General features: G+C 45.9%; 1 protein-coding gene across 5 annotated transcripts in view; it reads right to left on the bottom strand.

Moving 5' to 3' along the window:
• Positions 1 to 13,041, bottom strand: part of TMEM263 (transmembrane protein 263) — a 34,974-nt gene extending 21,933 nt beyond the window's left edge. For 3 of the 5 annotated variants that reach the window (XM_030545041.1, XM_030545026.1, XM_030545050.1), the window contains exons 1-2: positions 12,948 to 13,031; positions 6,202 to 6,251 (exon numbers count right to left, since the gene is read on the bottom strand). The gene's annotated coding sequence lies outside the window, so the exon portion shown is untranslated. Of the gene's footprint in view, positions 1 to 6,201; positions 6,252 to 12,947 lie in introns of all 5 variants that reach the window. The other 2 variants (XM_030545073.1, XM_030545034.1) reach the window with 2 other exon arrangements.
• Between the last annotated feature and the right edge of the window lie 2,286 nt (positions 13,042 to 15,327).

The following is a 15,327-nucleotide window of genomic DNA, read 5'->3' as shown; positions in this document are numbered from 1 at the left end:
AAGAAGAGCCGCAAGAATAATTAAAAGGATTAGAAACATGCCTTGTAGTAATAGACTGAGCTTCTTAAATCTGTTTAGTTTAACAAAGAGAAGGTTAAGGGGTGAGTTGATTACAGTCTACAAGTATCTACATGGGGAAGTACATGACAAATGGAATCTTCATTCTAGCAGAGAAAGGTCTAACGTGATCCAATGGCTAAACAAATTCAGACTGGAAATAAGGTATACATTTTAATAGTGAGGGTAATTAACCACTGGAAGGGTTGTGGTGGACTCTCCATCACTGGCAATTTATAAATTAAGACTTTAGGAATTATTCTGGACAAATTCTATGGCCTGTGTAATACAGGAGGTCAGAATAGATCACGGTGGACCCTTCTGGCTTTGGAACCTACAAATCCAATGTAACAATTAAGACTAAAATTAGAAGCAAAGCATTAGCAAAATGTAAATAAAAATCTGGTTTAAATAAAGAAAAATCAATTTTATTAATCAATTTTATCCATCCTGATACATGACTTAACATTCATAATTAAACTAGCAAATTACGTATTGAAAACCTCCATTTTCCTATCAATTTTTCCAAAAAGTTGTCTTTGGTAAGCTGAAATTTTGCTACACATATTAATAGACTTAAATTTTCCTAACAGACTTATTTTCTAGCAAATGTGTAGAAAATCCATTCGGCTATTTTTGAGTTGTTGGGTCAGGAAATTTCTTTCGAAAAAAATACAAATGTTTATACATGGCTACTTCAAAAGATGGGTAGATCTCAATAAGAAATACTGTAGGACAGGGATTGGCAACCTTTGGCACACGGCCCATCAGGGAAAGCAGCTGGCGGGCCGGGCTAGTTTACCTGCAGCGTCTGCAGGTTCAGCCAATCACAGCTGCCACTGGCCGTGGTTCACCATCCCAGGCCAATGGGGGCCATGGAAAACGGAAGCCAGCACATCCTTCAGCCCATATCGCTTCCCGCAGCCCCCATTGGCCTAGGACAGTGAACTGCAGCCAGTGGGAGCTGCGATTGACCGAACCTGTGGATGCTGCAGGTAAAGAAACCCACCCAGCCCACCAGCAGCTTTCCCTGATGGGCCATGTGCCAAAGGTTGCCAATCCCCTGCTGTAGGATGAAAACAGTAAATTATGTAGTTAAGTAATCAAAAAGTGAGGTTTTGCTTAAGTACAAAATAAACTGCTGTTTTAAGTTGCAGAGCTATGAAGTTATGCAAAAAAGCCATGCAACTATACTATTATGTAGATATTTTCAGAGCAGATAACTACACAGCTCTAAGATGCCACAGCTAGAGGTTGTTGATTCTTTTCTTATGTCTTTAAAGAAAAAAAAAGTGCAGAAATGTACAATATGGAAATAGAGTTGCATACCTCAGAAAAGACAGGAACTATGTAAAATTACAATTCCTGTATCAATGTTAACTCATCTACATTGCAGATATTCAGCACTTTTGATTAACCAAGAGTAGGGAATCCATATGGGCTATTCTCAAAGGGAGTGTGGGGGGGGAAGAGTTACTTACCACAGCAAACAGTGGTTCTTGGAGAGGATGGCCCATATGGAACCCCATGTCTCAAATTAAGGATTCTTATGTTAGTGAAAGAAAATGGAGGGTGGTTGGAAGGAGAAGGTGGGCCCATCTGGGTTTTAAAGGACACTGCTTGCTAGAAGTTGTTGATTTTGTATAGGACTCTTGCATCAGACTGTGCAGGTTGGACAAAATGCAGTGAGTGAGACAGTTATTGAATATTTATTTTTATCCTCACTGTTGAATGAGTGAATATGTCTCATTCGCTGTATGCTAGCCAACCCGGGCATTTAAAGAGCTCTAAAACCTGGCCTCATTCATTACAGAGTGTAATATATCCACAGAAAAATGTTAATATATCCTCAACTACAATATAAAGCCAGCTTTATGTGGATAATTGCAGAGAAAATATAGCCAAAAATAAAGAGTTCTGTGAATTTTTGCCTCATTCTCCCTGCACCATCCAACCTGTATACTAAGTGAGACAGAAACATAAGACAGTATGAGTTAATGTAACTAAGAGGCGCATCATAAAGCATATGCACAAGCAGCAAAGTTGAAGTTGAATGAGGAACCTGAATTTTGATACTACTTGATTTTTCAGTGTAACTCTGCAACTTTACCATACTTGAAATTCACATGATTGAATGTAGTTTTTGGATGGAAAACAAGTTATTAGAATGCACAAGATACATTCTCAATAAGGCAAGAGCCCTTGAAGGCCCAATCTCATTTAATTCACATTACTAGATCATTCAGAATGAGACAAGGTTTCTATGAAGCACTGCCTCATTGCATATGTTCTGTGAATGTGCACATACACTTGCACATGCAATGTGGTATTTTTCCATTTTCTCTCACAAGGGCACAATGCTAATAAAACATAGGGAGATCATTAGTTAAAAGCTTCCTGTACGTTAAAACCCAGTGCACATGTCAAGTCCAGTTTTCAAACCCTAAACTTAGTGAAAATCCATTTTGGTTTGACCAAGAGGCACATCAACTCCACCAGAGAGGTCCTTTGGGGCCATCTGCTGTCCCAAGTCAGGATAAAGGTGGAGGGTTGGGCATGGGGCTAGCAACTCCACCTCGTAAAAAAAAATCAACCTGCTACAGAAACACCAACAATAGAGACAACAGAGACTTTTACCCTGGAAAAAGAAGGGTCTTCAATTCGAAGATGCATGACGCTGGTGGTAAAAGCCGTGAGGAAGCCACTAAGCCGATTACCAGACCAGGAGGATTACCATAGGCACATGGAACGTGAGGATCATGTAAGAGTCAGGAAAGACGGTGCAGGTTGCAGCAGAGATGAGGAGCAACAACCTGACCCTATTAGGCATTAGCGAGACAAGATGGACGCAAGTGGGGCAGAGACGACTGTTGACAGGAGAGTTGTCGCTGTATTCAGGACATGAAGAGAGTGACGCACCCCATACACAGGGAGTAGGCTTCATGTTGTCCAAGCAGGCAGAGAGCACTCATTGGTTGGGAGGCACATGGTCCCAGGATCATCACAGCATCCTTCAGAACTAAAATGAAGAGGATTAAGATGAATGTTGTTCAGTGCTATGCTCCAATTAATGACAGCGAAGAGGAGGACAAAGATTATTTTTTACAACAGACTCCAGAAAATATTAGAGATTCTCCCAGACAAAGACATCATCATCCTTATGGGAGACTTTAATGCCAAAATTGGACCTGACAACACAGGATACGAACAAGTCATGGGGACCCACGCTCTGGGAGAGATGAGTGAAAATGGAGAGAGATTTGTGGATTTGTGTGCACTTAACAACCTGGTCATAGGAGGTAGCATCTTTCCTCACAAGCAGATCCACAAGAATACCTGGGTATCACCAGCAGGCACGACAGAAAATCAGATCGATCATGTCTGCATTAGCAAGAAGTTTAGAAGATCCTTGCAGGACGTTAGAGTTAGAAGAGGAGCAGACGCGGCGTCCGACCATCACTTAGTGGTGGCCAGATTGAAGCTGAAGCTGAAAAAGAACTGGATAGACACGTCAGACAGAAGAGTGAAGTACAACGTCAGCCTTCTGAAGGACCATAAGATCAAGGAAGATTTTGGACTGAGGCTGAAGAATAAGTTCTCAGTATTACAGGATTGGTCTGAGGAAGAGGAAGACAGTGTACTAAACAGATGGCAGAAAGTGAGAGAGACACTTAGGTCAGTATGCCAGGAAGTGCTTGGAATTAAGAAACACCAGCAGAAAGAGTGGATCACAGCAGAGACCTTGATCAAGATAGAAGACAGAAAGAAGAAGAAGGCAGCAGTCAACAACAGCAGGACTAGAGCAGCAAAGGCCAAAGCTCAAAAAGAGTATGCTGAAGCCCACAGAGCAGTGAAGAGGAATATCAGGAAGGACAAGAGAGAGTATGTGGATGAACTGGCAGCAGAAGTGGAGCAGGCAGCATACAGTGGTAATATGAAACAGCTGTATGATACTACCAAGCGACTGTCTGGAAAGTTCAGCAAGCCAGAACGTCCCGTTAAAGACAAGCAGTGAAAGTCTATAAGAGGAATAGAACAACAGATGAACAGATGGGCGGAGCACTTTGAGGAACTCCTGAGCAGACCAGCACCACCAAATCCACCAGATATCAACTTGGCTAACGAGGACCTCCCAATTAATTGCGATAAACCAACCAGAGACGAGATCAGAAAAGTCATCATCATGATGAAGAATAGGAAGGTGGCTGGACCTGATGACATCCCAGCAGAGGCCCTGAAAGCAGACCTGGAAATGCTGTACCCCCTCTTTGAGAAGCTATGGGAAGAAGTAGTGATTCCGGTAGACTGGAAAGAGGGATATCTCATCAAAATCCCCAAGAAAGGAGACCGTAGCAACTGTGCTAATTATAGAGGAATCACACTCCTGTCGGTGCCAGGGAAGGTCTTCAACCGAGTTCTCTTAGAGAGAATGAAGGATGCCGTCGATCCACAGCTACGAGATGAACAGGCAGGTTTCCGGCAGAACAGATCATGCACGGACCAGATAGCAACGCTTCGCATCATAGTCGAGCAGTCTATAGAGTGGAACTCCTCGTTGTACATCAATTTGTTGACTATGAGAAAGCGTTCGATAGCGTGGATCGTGAGACCCTTTGGAAGCTCCTTCGGCACTACGGCATCCCAGCAAAGATGATCAACTTGATCAAGAACTCATATGACGGTATATACTGTAGAGTGATCCATGGAGGGCAGCTTACTAACAGCTTCCAGGTGCAAACTGGAGTCAGGCAAGGATGCTTGTTGTCACCACTTCTCTTTCTTCTCGTCATCGATTGGATTATGAGGACATCCACTTACGAGCGTAGGAACGGAATCCAGTGGACGTTGTGGACCCAGCTTGATGACATGGACTTTGCTGACGACCTTGCACTCCTTTCGCACAGTAAACAGCAGATGCAAAAGAAGATCAATGTAGTGGCAGCCATGTCATCACAGGTTGGCCTCAACATTCACAAGGACAAGACCAAGATCCTTAGGATTAACTCCACTAGCAATGACCCAGTCACACTGAATGGAAGCCCCCTGGAAGAAGTGCAGTCCTTCACCTACCTAGGTAGCATCATCGACCAGCAGGGTGGCACAGACGCAGACATCAAAGTAAGGATTGGTAAGGCAAGAGCAGCCTTCTTACAGCTCAAGAACATCTGGAGCTTTAGAGAGCTGTCTTTGGCAATAAAAATTCGACTGTTCAGCTTCAATGTGAAATCAGTCCTATTGTATGGAGCTGAAACCTGGAGGACAACCAAAACAACCATCAGGAAGATCCAGACCTTCATACATAGCTGCCTCAGACGGATTCTCCAGACCCGCTAGCCAGACACCATCAGTAACATCCACCTCTTGGAGAGGACCTGTCAACTCCCAGCAGAGGAAGAAATCAGAAGGAGAAGGTGGGGTTGGATAGGACATACACTATGCAAGCAGCCAACTAACATCACCAGCCAGGCACTGCGGTGGAACCCCCAAGGCAAGCAGAAAAGAGGCCATCCAAGAAACACCTGGCGACGTGACCTTCAGGCTGAGAGCAAAAAAATGGGCTATACCTGGAACCAGTTAGAACAAATGGCCCACGATAGAGGACTCTGGAGATCTGTTGTTGGCGGCCCATACTCCGATTGGGGTGACGGGCATGAATGAGTGAGTGAAGAGGCACATCTCCAACCTAGGGTCTGTTTCTGTCTAAACTGTTGAGGTACTAGAGCCATTCAAAACAGGAATTGTAGTTTCTCTTCTTTAACATACAGGCAGAAGTATTTATCACTTTCCATATTCAAAAAAAAAATGGCTGAAAAGGTTTTGACTAATCTTTCAAAAATCCTCATTCTCGCAGACAACAGATATGGAAAGCTTCAGGCCAAAAGATGAAAGTTTTACAGAATTATTGAAAAAATAAAAAGTTCTTTAGAGCAGAAAATGAATATGGGCAGGCAACCTTATGCACAGGAGTTACTACAGGTGCCAAATACAAGAGACTACTCAGGATGTACAAAATGATAAAATTTAACACTTCTGTAGGTACCTGAACAAAACCAGAAAGTGTCAGAAAATCCTAAGATTAGTTGTGTAACCTTCATGTGCATTAATACAGTTATTGCACTGAATAAAACAAAGGTTATCACTTACCAAATATATTACTTCATTCGGCAGTTTCCACAGTAATATTCTATACAAACCTAAGAGAAAGTAACATTTTTCCATTACATCTTGCAGAGCAGTGTTTCCAAAGTGATTTGCTTACTTGTGTCATTCTGCCATGCATTTGTGGGCCTCTCACTATACACCCTCTCCCCCAAAACAATATCATAAGGACACCTAAGTACTAAAGGAAGGAGCCAACATTTCACAAGTTTTATTTCACTTCTAACGTCTGTGGTCTTGGGCAACGGGAATAATGTCCACCTTTTCCACATGTTGTCATGTGCAAGACTTGGGAACTAGGTGTCAAGATGGAAACTTTCCTTAACAAGCTGGGGGGGGGAGGTCTTAAATGAGCAATTTGTGCAGAATTTTAGCTTTCATTTAAAAGAGCTTGTTTTCTAGTTGTTACGGTTTAGATTACCTTCCAAACATGAACTAATGCAGCACTATCTTTCTAAGATTGCAGGCAAAAAAACCCCAGTGTTTCCACAGCTAGGTGTCCCAGGCAGCAGCATGAAATCTACATAACTGGTGTTTCAATGATGCTATTCAGAACCCTGTGGGTAGGAGTGAAACTGACAAGAAGCAGGTCAATTTTACTTTGGTACCGCTGCTTGGAAAGATTATGAGATGGGGCTGCAGCAGGCACTAGAACTATTTACCTGGGAAAAGTGCTCCAAACCAACCAATTACCACGTCAGGCTTAGGAAGGGGTGGAGAACTACCATCCCCCTATATGCTCCCAAACAGTAAGGAGCAATAGTGGGCAAGCCGCTGGGGGTCCACCAGACCGTTTGTTTACATTTGCATGGCTGCCTGCAGCTCCCAGTGGCTGCAGTTTGCCATTCCTGGCCAATTGGCTCTGCATGAAGTGGCGCAGGCCGGGCCACCACTTCCCGCAGCTCCTATTGGCCGGGAACAGTGAACCACGGCCACTAGGAGCTGCAGGCAGCCGTGCAAATATAAACAAACGGTCTGGCGGCCCGCCAATGACTTACCCTGATGGGCTGTGTGTGGCCCACAGGCTGCCCACCACTGGTCAGGATGCTTGGAGACTGAAGTCATGAGGAAAGAGTTCTTCCTCCTTTCCAGCAAACATAGGAGACTTCAAAATGTATCGGACACTTGCTAGCCATAGGCTGATACAAAAGATGCAGCCCTGAAACAAGATGCAGGGAACCTTAGAAAGAATCTTAGCATTTTCTACTACAGCGTAAGTGTGGGGTAAGAAGGGAGACAGGAAAGATAGCTCTCCCACTAAGGTTCTCATCAGGGTATTGTTCCCATGTTGATTACCCCAATTACTAATTCCCTAATTTAAACCTTAGTGCTAAGTGTTATGATTAGAAATGCTCAATCTTCCTCGGCACGCCCATGGGTTTCCATGTCCAGCAGACAACTGAGGATACTATTGTGGAAATTCTATGAGATGTGGCCAGGATTGACACCTTCCTACCGGTACCATGGCAGAAGATCAATGCCTTGAACACCTTCCTGATCCCCCGTATTTCATTCACCCTGAGGGGATCTGCTGTGGCAAAGTTACCTCTTAACAAAGCAAACACCACCACCAGACAGCTGGTGAAGAAATGGATGTTTCTTCCCCAGAGGGCCAGCAATGAACTGGTGTACATCTCACACAGGCACGGCGTTGCCAGAGTCCCACGAATGGGTTATCCGTGTGATGTTGCGGTGATCACTCACACCGTCTGCCTTGCCCAGACGCCACGGTGAAGAAAATCACAGAAAGTGCTATGCAGGATGGCGTCAAGAAATGAATCACAAGGACCTCCTTCAACCAAGATGTCACCACGTACCTGAATGGCTCCCTGGAAGAAGAATTTGGAAGAGAGGGAGGAGACTTTGCTTCGTTCTGGGCTCATGCCCGCAACACTACACGACGACTGAGGTATCAGCTGCCACTGGACGTGGTGCGAGGAATGCCAGGAGCCCTGGTGCCACAGATGAAGAATATAGATCACACCATCATCACTCTGAGAGCTAGAACCATGCTGGAGAAGACCCTGAAGGATGCCATCCGCGGCCAATATGTGGAAAATCAGAAACAGAAGCTGGAGCAGGGCAAGGCATTCGAGGTGAAGTGGAAGTGGGACACCAGCAACCACCTTCTCCCAAGGGGCAGCTTCACCCGATTTGCCAACTGGAGGTTCATCGACAGGGCCTGGTTCAACTGCGTCTCGCTGAACGGAGCCGTCCGCCACGGGAATTAGGACAAGAGATGCAGTAAATGCGGCTACGCTAACGAGACGCTACCCCACGTCCCGTGCAGCTGCAAGCCCCATTCCAGAGCCTGGCAGCTGCAACACAATGCCATCCAGGATTGCCTGGCCAGAGCTATCCAGCCACTGTAAACTCCGCCATCCCCAGAAACAACAATTAACTGCAACCAGACATCACCACCACCACCAAGGACCGGAAGAAGATCATCATGGTGGATGCCACAGTGCCTTTCGAGAACAGGACCACGGCCTTCCACGATGCCCAAGCTCAAAAGGTAGAGAAATACGCCCCTCTGGCTGAAACCTTGAGAGCTAAGGGTTACCAGGTTCAGACACACACACACTGATCGTCGGAGCCTTGGGCGCATGGGATCTCAGTAACGAGCGAGTGCTAAAAGAATGCGGAATTGGTCAACGCTACACTTGGCTGATGAAGCAACTCACGATGTCGGACGCTATCAAGTGGTCAACGGACATCTACATAGAACACACCACCCGACATCAGCAATACCAGGAGAGATGAGCTGGAGTTCCGATGAGAAGGGCAGTCAGGAAAGTAACCAAAATACTTTCCTCGTGGATTGTATTTTCTAAAGGGACAACCTATCTAATTCTCAATTACTGAGGGACAATCTCTACTCATGGATATATTTTGCTTTCCACAACCAAATCTCTGTACAACTTTCTATGAGCGATGTACCCGAGTATTTGGATTCTAATACCTAAATTGTACTGTTAAATCGATTCACCTAAATTTGGGTTATTGCTGATTATGTACTCTATGTATCACGAGTTTTGAAAACTTTGTATTTGTGGATAATCTAAGCACTATACCCAGATGCACAGACACTTTTTTCAACTTATTATATAATTTTTTAACATTAGCTTTAATAAAAAAAATATTAAATCTGTTCTTATTAGTTCAGCATCCACCCAGACATACTGTGGGTCATGCTACTTTCCAGAAGAGGGGCATGTCTTGTTTTTGCTGCCCCTCTCAAGAAATCTGTTTCAGTTAACTTAGGCGACTGGTCTGAAGTTTGTTGGGTTTCTGAAACAAGAGACAATGCATCAACAGCATCATACACCCAGCCAGAAATGCATTAAGGACACAACAGTGTGCCCCGTGTTAGTATTATTATGGGAAACAGGACTTCTACTTAAAACCCAGTTTTCAAGCCTCTCTAAAATCTACACACAGAGCAAGATCAGCCTGAGAACTGACATACCATTTCTGGGGCCAGGTCCGGGTGTAGTTTGCAGGGCAAATTGAGGTCAGTTGATCAAAGTGTATCTGAGATACTGACCCTCCTCCATATGAGCATCTTTAAATTGTAAATCTTTTTGTAAACTTTTTTTGGTGCAGAAAGAGAGAGAAGAAAGGAAGGAGTAATCAAACAGAAAATATCTATCCCTGAACTGTGATCTAGTATCCAGTAACAGGCTCAAGCTCCAGAAGTATAGCAAGAAAAATATTGGATGTTCTTTGGTTCTGAAGATGAGCCATTCCTGGACCAATGCTGAAGTGGGGAGGTGCCAGCTGCGAACAAGACCACCACCAAAGAAAGAACAGTACCAACTAAAAGCAGGCTCACTGAGGAAGTTTTCAGGAGCCAGCGCAATTAGCAAGCAATCTATCACATTAAAAAAAACAAAACATGTTAGAAGTCTGAAAGTGCAGAGTCAAGGTAACATTTCTCTCACCCAATACCAACCTTAACTCTGTCCCTGTAGTAATGCCAAGAAGAACTGGGAACATTGCAATACCTAACCCTAATAGAACTTGAAATTTTTTCTACACCCATAACAATCTGAAATCAGAACTCCTTACTTATGTACTCCAACGGACCCTCAATATGCTACAGACAGCATCACAGCTCTGGAGAGTACTTGCTGCTGGTAGACAGATATCACACTGCAGAAAAAGGTTTAGGTAGGTGCAAAGTACAGAATTAAATGGGGTAGAGCTAAGGTTATGCAAAGGGACCTTCACTCTACATTTGCTTGTTTTCCCATGTATTTTGGAAATTAAACTCATGGCAAGGAAAGTGGCCTGTCCCCCACTATCTAACATCTCTCATCCACTACCAAGATGTTATCTCCCATCTCCACTTTGCCAGTGAAGTCAGCCTTCATTGCCTACTAAGTTTTCCAAATGAGCACCTTTGTGCTGCCTCCTATGGCTGGGATGAGTTCCTTGTCCTCTTGCAAATTCCTCATTACATTTTCTTTGCTAGGATACCTAAAAAATTAAAACTTGACTATTCTTGTCTTATACTTAGACTGTAGGCTTTTTGGGGCAGGGACCTTCTTTTTGTTCAGAATTTGTACAGCATCTAGTACAATGGAGTCCAGGTTGATGACGTAGGTTCCTAGGCTCTACCACTATACCAATATGAACTCTGAGTGCCTGCAACCTTGACTTAATGGCAACAAAGGGTTTTGGCTTTTTAAATATGAATTTGTTCTTATGACAGACAAGTAAACAAGTGTTTACTGGGTAGCCTTAGAAGTTGGTGTATATATAAGCTAATGTTAATTTGTGCATTTAAATTACCTTCCCACCTACAAAATTCTATACACATTCTGCAATTGTTTTCTATATGAAATCTACCATATCTTCATTCATAGGGCTGCAAGCGAGAGCTTTAACAGACAAGTGCAGGGACCTGCCCAACAATATTTGCACAGAGATTGTCTATTAGCTTAGTGCAACCATCACAGCTAGTGGTGTGGTTGTAAAATAATGAGTTTATTTTCAGGCTACACCACATAGGGAGCTGCATTAAGTCAATAATGACCAACTTTAAGTAATGAATTATTTGCATACAAATATGTGAATAAGGTTCCACAAAATTTTGCCATAACAGCCTATTTAGGAGACAATGCAACTTACTATGGGGAACACTGGTAAAAACTCATTTTCTCTCTCTCTTTAAGTGGTCTCGGTGCCACAAGATGGGACAGAACACACCCAGAAGGTGTGTTGCTTACATACTTCCCCTAGCCTAAGAAGCATATCCCAGGCTTCAGCACTTCCACTTCAGACACTTCCCAGTTGGTAAAAACTGTGACAAGTGCTTAATATTTTACATTACTAGTGTACCCCAAAACAATTCTGAATTGATAAAGGATAGCGCAAACAAAGAATGAAAGAAACAAAGAGAAATGATCAAGAAAAGATTTTCAGATGAAATTGGGAGAGAACAGCTGAAGCAGACAGCTAAAGGAAAAAAGAGTAATAGCTGCAGAGAAGGCTTTCACACCAACTGTTGCAATAAATAAGATTCTATGGAAGAGTGGAGCAAGGGTCAGCACCAGCCAGATCCTTGAGCTAGCCTGAAGTCCATTGAGAAATTAAGAACCCAGACACTTTTGAGCTGGATCCTTAAGTTAACTGAGAACTAGAGGAATCCAAGGCTGTAACGCAGTCCAATTTCTTTCAACTTGCAAACATAGGTAACATCACTGTGACATTCATTCATACATTAAAATGTAACAGACTCTCCAGTGAAGCCAGGAGTACTGTTTTGAAGCAAAATCCTGCACTATCCCCTGGTGTTCTTCCTCCTCCATTTTATATTTGGAAATCTCCTAAATCAGATTTTAGGACAAAGAACATACAAGCAAATTTCCACATAAGTTGTGAGGAGACAGTTTATCATTTCCTCCCTATTTTGAGTAAGCTCTGGGCACTTCTAGCCCAATGTAGCCAGCTGTCAGGTGCGCCTTGAAAACAAACTTGAGTGACATTATAACCCCTGGCTGCAGTTCCTTTCAATGGGGACCCTGAAGTCAGATCTAGAACTTTTTTGGACAGCAGGAATGACGTGGCAGGAGAGGCAGTGATTTAACCTGGAGTCTCTGCGACAGGCTGCCTAGACTCCTTCTTTGCCTCCACCCCCTTCTGCTCTTCCACGTTGTACACAACCTCCGGCTCCTGATACAAAGTGTGAACACCTCCCTCCCCTGCCAGCTTGCACAGAAGGCCGAATTCTGCTCTCAGTTACACTTGGCCAAGCCCCTACTGGGGGGGGGGAGCTGCAACTAACGCCCCCAAAGCAGCTGATGCTAACTTCCCGGGGGAGGGGGTGTTAAGAGCGATGTGCGTGTACTACAGCTAGACACATCACACCCACCGCTTCCCTTCTGCAGCACGGAGGGCAGCAGAGTCACCCCCTAAGGCACAACGAGGCCCGAGGAAGAGAGAGACAGAGCAAGGGGAGCCCCGGGGCAGGTTACAAAGGGAAGGGGCCCCAGGCAGGACTTTCCTTTGTGCCCTCTGCCACGCCCCGCCCGGGCTGGCGGCTCTGCCCTCGGCAGGCTCCCTCCCACCAAGAAGGGCCCGGGAGGGTCCAGCAGAGACACCCGTCCCCGCTGTCGCGACACAGCCCCCTCGGGCTAATGGGAATCCAGCTCCTCTCGCGCCACGCGAGAACGGGACCCCCGGCCCCCGCCGCTCCCCGGCTGCTCCGGCCCCGCGCTACTCACCCGCCGGCTGCAGCCCGCTCCTTGCCCGGCGCAGACTTTACCCTCCTGCGCCTCTGCTCTGCTGCTGCTACCGCTGCCGACGTGGCGCCCTACGCTGCCCGCCCCGTCCGCCCCGCAGACCCCGCCCTAGCCCGGCCTCCACCCCCCGGGAGGGGCGCGCAGGCGCCGGCTGCCCGCCTGCCTCAATGTGTCGTCCGGGGCCGGGCAGGGGTACGGCCCTCAGGGCCTCACCCTTCAGGAGCTGACTGGTTGTGCAGGGCAATGAGCCCGAGCCCCGCCTCACGTGGCTCTGCTGGGGGAAAGGTCGGGGGGTGGAAGACCGGCCAAACCATGGACTGTTCCCCTCTCCCTACGTCCCTCCCCCAAACTCCTGCTGTTAGAGTGCTGTGGTGTGGTTAAGCAGCACCATCCCCCCACCCCCACCGCCGTGGCCATCTAAGTAACTTTCTAAGGCCTGGCTACACCTGATTGCTGGGCTCTGCTCTAGGCTGAATTACAGCATTCCGGGCTGTGAAAAATTTCATGCCCCTGATGGTGGAGTTAAAGTCGACCGAAAAGCCCCAGTGTCCGACAGCGCGTTAGGTCGACAGGAGAATTCTTCCTTCCACCTAGCTACCTCCTGTGGGAGAGGTGGATTTACTGTAATGAATGACGAAAGAGCACCTCCCACCACTGTAGTCGGTGTCTGTGTTCCAGTGGCACAGCTGCAGCTGTTGCATTTCTAGCATAGACTTAGCTTAAAATGTAGCTGCCCCTAGCTACATCACTCAGGGCTGGTCCACACTATGGGGGGGAAATCGATCTTAGATACGCAACTTCAGCTACGTGAATAACGTAGCTGAAGTCGAATATCTAAGATCGGATTACTCACCCATCCACACCGCACGGGATCGATGTTCGCAGCTCTCCCTGTCGATTCCGGAACTCCGTTGGGGTTGATGGAGTTCCGGAATCGATATAAGCGCGCTCGGGGATCTATATATCGCGTCTAGATTAGCTGCCGATACGGCGGGTAGTCTGGACGTAGCCTCAGGGCTGCTAAGAATTTGACTCCCTGGCTGAGGTAATTAGATCAACCTAATCCCCACTCTAGACAGAGCTCGATGAACAGAAGAATTCTTCTATCAACCATGCTACCTACCACCTCATGATGGCACAGATTTACGAAAAATAAAACCCCCTTCCATTGCTGTAGTAAGTGTCCCCACTGCAAGGGCATAGCTGCAGGACTTCAGCCATGTCACTGTGTAGACATAAGCCATGAGTACACTACAAACTTTTGCCAACGCAAGTTACATTGGCACAAAGACACCACAGTTAGGGTAGGTCTACGCTCCAGATCTATATCGGTATAACTATGTTGCTCAGAGGTGTGAAAAATCCACACCCCTGAGGGCATATCTACACTTGCCATTTAAAGTGGAAAATGTCCCCTTTTTGCACAAAAACCATGGGAGCGTTTACACTTGCCAATGACTTTTTGCAGTGAAACTCAGAAAGTTTCACTGCAAAAAGAAAACCACCACCACGAGCAGCATACAGCTCTTACCAGCGATGCTTTTGCGGTGATGTGCAAGTCAAGTCACATTGTTCCTGTCTACACAGCTTTTAGCCTCTGGAGGATGTCCCACAATGCCTAGGTGACCACTCTGGCCAGCAGCTCTGCTGCTCTGATGCCAGTTAAACAGACATGCACCCCTTTCCCTGTAAAACCTGGGAACTTTGAAACTCTCCTTTCTGTTTTCTTGGCAAGTGCTCACTTATCTGGCCAGGTGACAATGCCTACTCCCTGGAGCAAATGATCCCTTGCTTCGAGCAATGCTGAGCTACTGGAGCTTGTCAGAGTTTGGGGAGAGGAGGCTGTGCAGGGACCCAGGATGCTCTGCGATCACCACCCCCCACAAGACCCATGGTCAAACTGGAGAGAGCTGCACTATGGGATAGCTGCCCTAGAGTGCTGCTCTCATCTGTGATGGAAGTGCTGCTAATGTAAACACTCTCTGACACCAGAGGAATGAAGTGAGTACACAAACCAGCACTTTACTTTCACTGGTGAAACTTACAGTCAGGGCCAGCTCTACCATTTTTGCCGCTCCAAGCCAAAAAAAAAAAAAAAAAACCCCGCTCAGACTGCAGTCCGAACTGCTGAAACAAACAAAAGAAGCTGTTCAGACTGTGCCGCCCCAAGAATAGATCAAATGCCTCCCCTTAGCATGCATCGCCCTAGGCACGTGCTTCCTCCGCTGGTGCCTGGAGCCGGCCCTGCTTACAGTACAAAAACTCTCATACCCTGAGTGACATAGTTATACTGACCTAATCCCCTGTGTAGGCAGTGCCTCCCATTGACATAGCTGCTGCCTCTCAGGGAGCGGATTAACTA

This window comes from Gopherus evgoodei, chromosome 1, assembly GCF_007399415.2.
Source record: "Gopherus evgoodei ecotype Sinaloan lineage chromosome 1, rGopEvg1_v1.p, whole genome shotgun sequence".
In the NCBI taxonomy this organism is placed as follows: domain Eukaryota; kingdom Metazoa; phylum Chordata; order Testudines; family Testudinidae; genus Gopherus; species Gopherus evgoodei.
Note: the sequence above shows the minus strand (reverse complement) of the source record. Positions and strands in the feature narration are given on the sequence as shown.